The sequence below is a fragment of the Sitophilus oryzae genome, unplaced genomic scaffold (genome assembly GCF_002938485.1).
Source record: "Sitophilus oryzae breed Bouriz unplaced genomic scaffold, Soryzae_2.0 scaffold_682_pilon_pilon, whole genome shotgun sequence".
Classification (NCBI taxonomy): domain Eukaryota; kingdom Metazoa; phylum Arthropoda; class Insecta; order Coleoptera; family Curculionidae; genus Sitophilus; species Sitophilus oryzae.
The window spans coordinates 3223738-3232143 of NW_022147287.1; positions in this window are offsets into that span (position 1 = coordinate 3223738).

Below are 8406 nucleotides of genomic sequence, written 5' to 3' on the forward strand. Positions count from 1 at the left end.
AACTGATATTTTCATAAAAGTAATAATACAAAAAATTCCATACCTATGTGGAGAGCTTTAGACCCCCTGTATATTAAAAAATTAGTGAAATATTACGTAATCTAACCCGACATTTGTGAAAAATGTCTATTTGGAAATAAAACAGGTTTTAAAATACGCGACAAATAAAGCACTTCTATCTTCGCCATATTGGAAAAGGTTGAATGGCTTTGTGTGGAGGTGGTGGTGGGTCAGCATGGTGGCCCGGCCGTGTTGCCGCTTTTCAACATGCCAGGTGTGACGTATTAAAAATAAAGTGCGGATTTTTATTCTGGGCTTTTTTGTTTTTATTTATTTTCTTAAGAACGACTTCAAAGTTTTCGAAAGTGAGATAGCAGAAAATTCTAGAATGAATTGCTTTATTCAATTATGCTAATTCCAAAATATAGTGAAAGAGCCCATTGGTCCGCAAATTACGTCAGGCGGTACCGTTATTAGCGGGTGTTGCGTTAAAAATTGACTCGCGCATATCGTAACCATGATAAAGTACGCGTAAATACTGGACGACGCTATTCGGTTTTCCGATATATCTCTAATAACTGTGCCGGTCAGGCGCTGTGCACAATTTTAGAGGCCATAAGTGGGCGTGCTATGTGCGCAAACTAGTCACCTAACTAGTGCCCGATTCCGAAAATTGGAACCACGAAAAACAGTAAAGAAAAAACAAAGCTTATAATCTGTATAATCTGTGGTTACATACATTATATTTAAATAGATTTAAATTTTAAAACACAGTTTACAAATATGTTTATGTATTTTTTGTCGATCTGTATAAATAAAATATTAGCTGTTCAAATATAGTATTCGTTAAATGTAATTGTCGCTTTAAATCATATTATGTACATATCTTTTATAAATGTATATCATGTATATAATAAAACTGTATATTATAAATATAGGTATGTTATTCTAGTTCTGTTGTTTGTAAAATAAATCGTGCGTTTATCAGAAAATCTGTGCAGGATGATACTGATAATAGATTATATAGATATGATAGAAAATATAGTTTTTCTTGTCCAGATCTACAACTCCTTAAACACTTACTCTTCTTTATGAGACTACCTGTATATTTCCATTTTACAATAAAATTAATCCAGTGCACAATAAAAATTTAGAGACTTTTTGTTTCTATGTTTCATAGTATTTTTTCTATTATCAAGATCATTCTGTATTATATTATGCGGTGTAAAGTATACCGGGTGCGTCTGAAAAGTGGCTCACCCCTATAACTTTTTTATTTTTTCAGTTAAAAAAACGAGATTTGGTATGTTAGTATATGACATAAATTAGGATTGATTGACGTATTCAATTGTTTTGGTCATTTCCTGTTTCACCGGAAATGACTACAACTTTTGATTTTTAAATGGCACCCTCGGTATTGTTTTACTTTATTCGATAGAAAATGACATTCTGAATAGAATGACATGTCATATGTGAACTTTTGAAATTCTCAGTTATTAAAAAATTGTATTCTATATTTCAATCTAGAGTGCCATGGCTATGTTAAAAACACTAATTCTTAATCAAGGAGCCTTGGAAAAATAGATTTGATCGTCTAATGTTTTTAGTGTCTCTTCCTGGCCGGTTAAAAGATGCCCAAATCGTATTTTTAATCGTATCTCAATTTTTTCAAATGGAACGAAGGTGGCTCATTAGAATATTTGGAAAAATCATTTTTTTACGAATAATTTGATACCACACACTTGGTATTTCGAGTAAAATTTTCGTTATGAACCACAAGTTATAATTCCAAATAAGCCTTTTGCGAAAATGTCAAAAGTTGACATATGATATGTCATTCTATTGAGAGTGTTATTTTCTATCAAATAAAGTAAAAAAAATACCGAGGGTGCCATTTAAAAATCAAAAGTTGTAGTCATTTCCGGTGAAACAAAAAGTGACAGAAAACAATTGAATACGTCAATCAATCCTAATTTATGTCGTATACTAACATACCAAATTTCGTTTTTTATCTGAAAAAATAAAAAAGTTTGGGGTGAGCCACTTTTGAGACGTACCCGGTATATTTTATACTTACGTTTCAAATATTTTTAAATCCTTCCTCGGAATCACACAGTTTCAACTGATTGATTCTTCTAATACTTTGTGTAAATTTGTTTCTTTCAATACCATAAAATTGTTGTAAATACTGATTAAAAAGTTGATGCAAAAAACTATTTGTAACTGGCTCGCAGTTATCAAAGTATGAAAATAATTTTCAATAAAATAACTGCATTCGTTTCTATATTGGATAGTTTTATTTTTGAAGTTATATCAAAAGTAAATACCACACTGTTCAGTATATTTAACTTGTAATCTGGTAACATAAAAATATTGAATATAATTTTATTTTATTATCTTAATTATGCTCTCTGTATTTCCTGGTATTTTTAATTGTCAAAAGTTTTCAGGATAAGTATAAACAATTAACAAAAATATTAATTTTATCAATAAGTGTCTTTTCTTGTTATATTGATATGAATAAACTGAAAACAATTACCATCTTTCTACACTTATATTTCAAAGAATAAAAATTCTTTATACCTACAACTGAAGATAACAAAATAGAATTTTAAAATATATCTACTTAACGTGCAGTAATTTTCAAACTTAGATAACAAGTTAAATTTGAAAAAAATTGTGTGAATATATCATAAACGGAAACTATTTATAAAAATTGTTTTTCTTTTGTAAATTTTACATATATATAAATCGAAGAAAAAATGTTTATAACGATTAAGTTATTATTTCTAGTTGAATTTAAAAAATTGTGATATTTTTAGTAGGCTGATAAGAACAAAGATAATGTTAAATAAGTTATAGAAATAAATGTATACAATGTGTAATGTTTTTGTTTTCATAACTTCGTACCTGGTCAAATTCTCGTACAAAAAACTCAAATACACACACCGGAAAAGTCTAGGGATATTACAATATTATCCAGCCATCGTCAGTAATTTTATTTTTTGCATTTCTGATATAATAAAATTAAAATAAAAAATAGTTTAGAGGACGTATTGGAAATAAAAATGCGAAATTTACCGAATTTTTCAAATTTACCTCGATTTTTATTGAACTCAGAAAAATACACAATTTTTTTTTTATTCGAAACTGTGAATTAAAAAAAAAAAGATAAAACCATTTTTACTTAATAAAGGGTATGGCCTCCTCTACTGTTCATTGCAGCCCTACATCGTCTCTCCATGCTCCTGATCAGGTTGTCGATCTCTTCTTGAGATACAGCCTGCCACGCTGCATTCACGGCCCGAACCAGATCCCTACGAGTTTCACGAGGCATACCCATTCTCAAAATTCTTCTTTGGACCGCGTCCCATACGTGCTCGATGGGGTTGAGGTCAGGAGATTGTGCCGGCCAGGGTAAGATTAATTGATGAGCATTGATAAACTCACTTACCACTCTGGCTGTATGAGGCCGTGCATTGTCATGCATGAGAATGAAGTTTCTCCCAAAATCAATGGCATATGGTAACACGACAGGCTCAAGAATTAAATCACGATATGTGATTCCTGTTAGAAACCTTTCAAGAAAAACAAGATCGGTTTTTCGGCCTAACTGAACTCCTCCCCAGACCATAACTGTTCCACCTTGATAAGGGTGCACTTCCTGAACATGATCCAACCGAATAAGATTTCCCGGTTCTCTCCATACCCTAAGCCTTCTCGAATCTGGATGAATTCCAAAGCGTGACTCATCCGTGAAAAGAACATTTGCCCATTGTTCATTCGATCACTGAACATGATCTTGAGCCCACAAATATCGTACCTCTCGATTTCTCTCGTTAAGGGTTGAGCTCTCCAGGGGCGTCTGCTTCTTAAGTTAACCTCTCTTAATCTATTGCCAACAGTGTCAGGACTAACGGTTACATTATGTGTTTCCTGGAGAATTAAACTAAGCTATGGTGCTGTAAGAGTCGGTCGGCGTCGAGCATTTAATTGTAAAAAATGATCTTGCTGAGGGGTAGTAATGCGATGTCGCCCTGTGTGCCTTTCAACATCACCACTTTCACGGTAGTGTGCACTTAATCGCGATATTACACTTTGCGTTGTATTTAATGCTCTAGCTACGTCGATTTGGCGCATTCCAGCTTCGAGCATACCCATGGCCCTTAGCATTTCGTCTCTGTTAAGATGTCTACGCTCCATAATGTCGTTTAATACTAAACAGAGTTACTTGAATGAATTCTGGCCAGTTATCATAAAATCATAGCCAATACAGGTTAAATTCGAACAATTGATGCTAGGTGCTTTTTATACATTTGACAAAAAATACACAAACACTTCTGCAAATATCCCAAATTTAGAAATAACTAGTGTGACTACTTCGTTGCAATCGAAGTAGAAAGAATCGGCCTACAAATATGTGGTTGTTTATTCAAAACATTTATTTTTAACTTTAATAAAATGATATCCCTAGATTTTTGAGGTGTGTGTATCTATGGGAAAGTTCAAAAAATAATATTTTATTGATTTTATTAACATCATTTAAAGAATATTCGACAAATATATATGCAGAATGAAGAAACATCTTAAATGTTAAAAAGTAAACTTATCATAGCTCTCATTCAATAATTATTTAAATATTAATATAGACACAATGTTTTAGTATCCTTGACAAAATGGTGAAGGCGAAAAAGATTACGTTACTTCAAAACGTCCTATATGTATAGTAAATACATAAGTGTTGTGAAGGACATTTTTACAAGTAGTATGTATGTGATTTTAGTTTTCAAATAGCAAAATAAAGCAAATTAATATACAGGGTGTCCCAAAATTCCCTGGACATAAAACTACTACGTATTATTCGAATCAAAATAAGTTCGTTGGACACAATTTACTGTGAATTTACCTCTATACAAAAGTGCTTCGTTTGTCCACTGGAGGGTATGAAACTTTACAAAAATAAACACTTTTTTTCAGATATTTTAAGAATCGTCATTCCGATTTGAATGAGATTTTGGGCGTCTATGTTTTGCTAAGTGCTATAACATTTGACTTTGTAATATATATAATATATAATATAACAAATATACCATAAGATCAAAAAAAACTGCGTCTCGTTGGCTTGGAAATGAATATCGATGACATTCCCCATATAATTTTACATATAACATATAAAATGACAGCGATTTTCTTTTCATAGCCATCGCTGACGCATTTTTTTTATCATACGGTATAAGTTAGAAGTTATTGTTTTGAACGCACTTGTTTTTTTACATTTTTGGTATCATGTTTTATGCTTTTCGAATGAGATTTTAATGAATGTAAATGTAAGTATAATTTTATTATCATGTGTGTTTTAATAATGCTTAGCCATGAATAAGTATAACAAATTTTGTTTAGTTTGTTTATAAGCTAAATTTTGTTTTAGGTTAGCTTTTAGCGAACTGAAAATTGAAGTAGATGAAACCAGGATACGAGTATATCAGTCTAATGATAAAATCACAAATAATATTCAGTATTAATTATTCTCTATAATATTCTTTTAATGATGTTTTAATCATTTGAGATTTTTAAAATAAGGACATAAAGGGGCCTCAAAGATTACTGTCACAAGAGGTAAGTTACTCATTGTTTTATATATATATATATATATATATATATATATATATATATATATATATATATATATATATATATATATATATATATATATATATATATATATATATATATATATATATATATATATATATATATATATATATATATATATATATATATATATATATATATATATATATATATATATATATATATATATTTACAACTGATTGTTTTTATTTTTACTACTTTAGAAATAAATGGATATAGATTTCAAAACTTTACCGAAGAGGAATTTGAAACCATGAATAAGACAATTCAACATGCGAAGACATAATATGAAAGATCCAAAAAATCAATTAAAATATAAGTTTGCCTTTCCTTGTACATATATTTAATGTTATACTTTCCTTTTGTATTTGAATAAGAAATATATAATAATGTTTATACTGTACCTATATATTTTGTATTATTTCAGACATTCAACTTTAAGATTTTTTTAGAAATTCGACTCAGAGGTCGGAGTTGTGTAATTCCTTATTTAATGAGCAGCCGAAAAGATCAGTAAGTTCTCAGTACTTGACAGTATTTTTGATATTTTTGAAACAAGTAAGTGATAAATTTCTAATTTTTATTTGTTTTTTTCAATTTGTTTGACAAATTCGACTTTCTTGGTATGGATATATTAATACAGAGCATTTTTAATTTTTCTAAGTCAATGGATATAGAGATATGCATATTTTTATCAATATTGTTTGTTTTTCGTCAATACAATATTAGCAAAAGTATATTATACCTATCTGAAAGTCTACAATTTAATACCCATTAATGTTTCTGTTGATTATAACCTATTACTGATGTATTATTGTTAACATAAAATTGCTAATGTTCGCAAGAAAAAACTTTTTCATTAATTGATAAGTAAATATTAAAAAATCATTTCTATGTATACTCTCCGATGAATGAAATGGTTTTCTGTTGCGAACATTATCTATTTTTAGCTATATTATTTTGGCAATAAGTCAGTTAATAAGTTATAACAAAATAGAAAGTTTAATGGACAATAAGTTTTGAAACATAGGTACAATATAATTTTACGGATATTGTATTGACGTCAAATTAACAATATTGCTAATAAATCTCAAATTAGTACTTTCTTGAACGTTACATTAGCAACGTTTCAGTAATATTGTGAACTCTTCTCACGAGGTTGTGACAAGGTTTCAATAAACTTGCATCAACATTTTTTTCAACCTTGCACTGCAATGTTATTTGGCGGAAGATTAAGCTAACCTGCCACCTTGCATAAACCTCCCTACAATGAAAAAAGCAATGTTACACCTTGCTTTGCGAAGTTTTGGCAATGTTCCAGCAATAAATTTTGCTTGTTGGGAATGTTGTCGGAAAGTCCTGATAATGAAGACTACTTTAATATTGGTACTCCACCAGAACTTACAGAAGCTGCAAAGAGAGCAGAAGCCAGTTTAGTCCCAGGTAGGGGGCGATATGAAATAGCATTGAAAGTATACGAAAAATGGTGTGCCGAAAGAAATGCTAAGAATATTGCTTCGGAGACAGTCTTGATGGAATATTTTAGCGACAAAGCAAGCCATCTACTCTTTGGACTATGTACAGCATGATACGGACAATGCTAGAATTCAGGGGAAAGGCTGACATATCAAAATATCACAAACTCGTTGCTTTTTAAAACGCCAGAATGTAAGTTTTAAGCCAAAGAAGTCTAGCATTTTTACCAGGCAAAACTTGGAGGTTTTTCTCACGAAAGCACCTCAAGAATTCCTTTCTATTAAAGTAAGACTTTTTTTAAATGTTATCTTTTTCTGTTTTTAAATATTTCCTTTCATTGTTTTAGGTTGCGCTTATAGTAGTTGTGTCTGGGGCATGTCGAAGTGATGAGCTACTGAAGATGAAAACTACGCATATTGATATTTTAGAAAAACAAAATTTGCATAGAAATTCCCGATACAAAAACTTATAAGAGCAGATCATTTATGATAACTAACACAAGTTGGATAGAAATTGTGAAAGAATTTATACAGTTAGGAAAAAATATTGAAAATGAGAGATTTTTTGTTTAATATCGAAATCAACCTTTTGGATACAATTCTATATTTAAATTTCCGTAGAAAATTGCTAGCTTTTTGAAACTTCCCAATGCGAAAACCTACACACTACAAACTTACTTACTCTTTACCTTCTTTTTACCTTCTTTGGTGACATTAGAAGACCTGGTACAAGTCAGGGGTTAAGTTTTTGCAGCAGTGAAACCTAAAAAATAAGTTATACGCGTGAAACACATCATCAGGGCTGCCCCTTAACAATACTGATTAACGCGTACAATAAGTCAAATTTGACCATTAATTTCAATAAATAAATGTACTTAAAATCTTCAATAGATAAGTATTTAATAAAGATATTACAAGAATATTTTGCTTAATTAAATGAGGCGAGAGATAAGAAAAACCGAGTGAGGGAAATGGGTGAGGAAAATGGATGAGAGAAATGGGTGGTGTAAATGAAAGAGAGTGTAGATAATTGGATAAAGTGGGAAGAAATGTGCCAGGTGGCCAACTAAGAATGTGGACGCCGGCTGTATCTCAGAAACTACTTATCGTATAACTTTGGGAAAAAAATTATAATAAGTAAATCGACCAAAAGAAATCGCTGGAAATTATTTTTACGTTTAAAAAATGTCCGCTAGATGGCTATATCAAAAAAATTGCAAATTTCTTAATGATTACAATAGTCATATTTAAAATACCTGTTCACCTGCATATTTTTGAG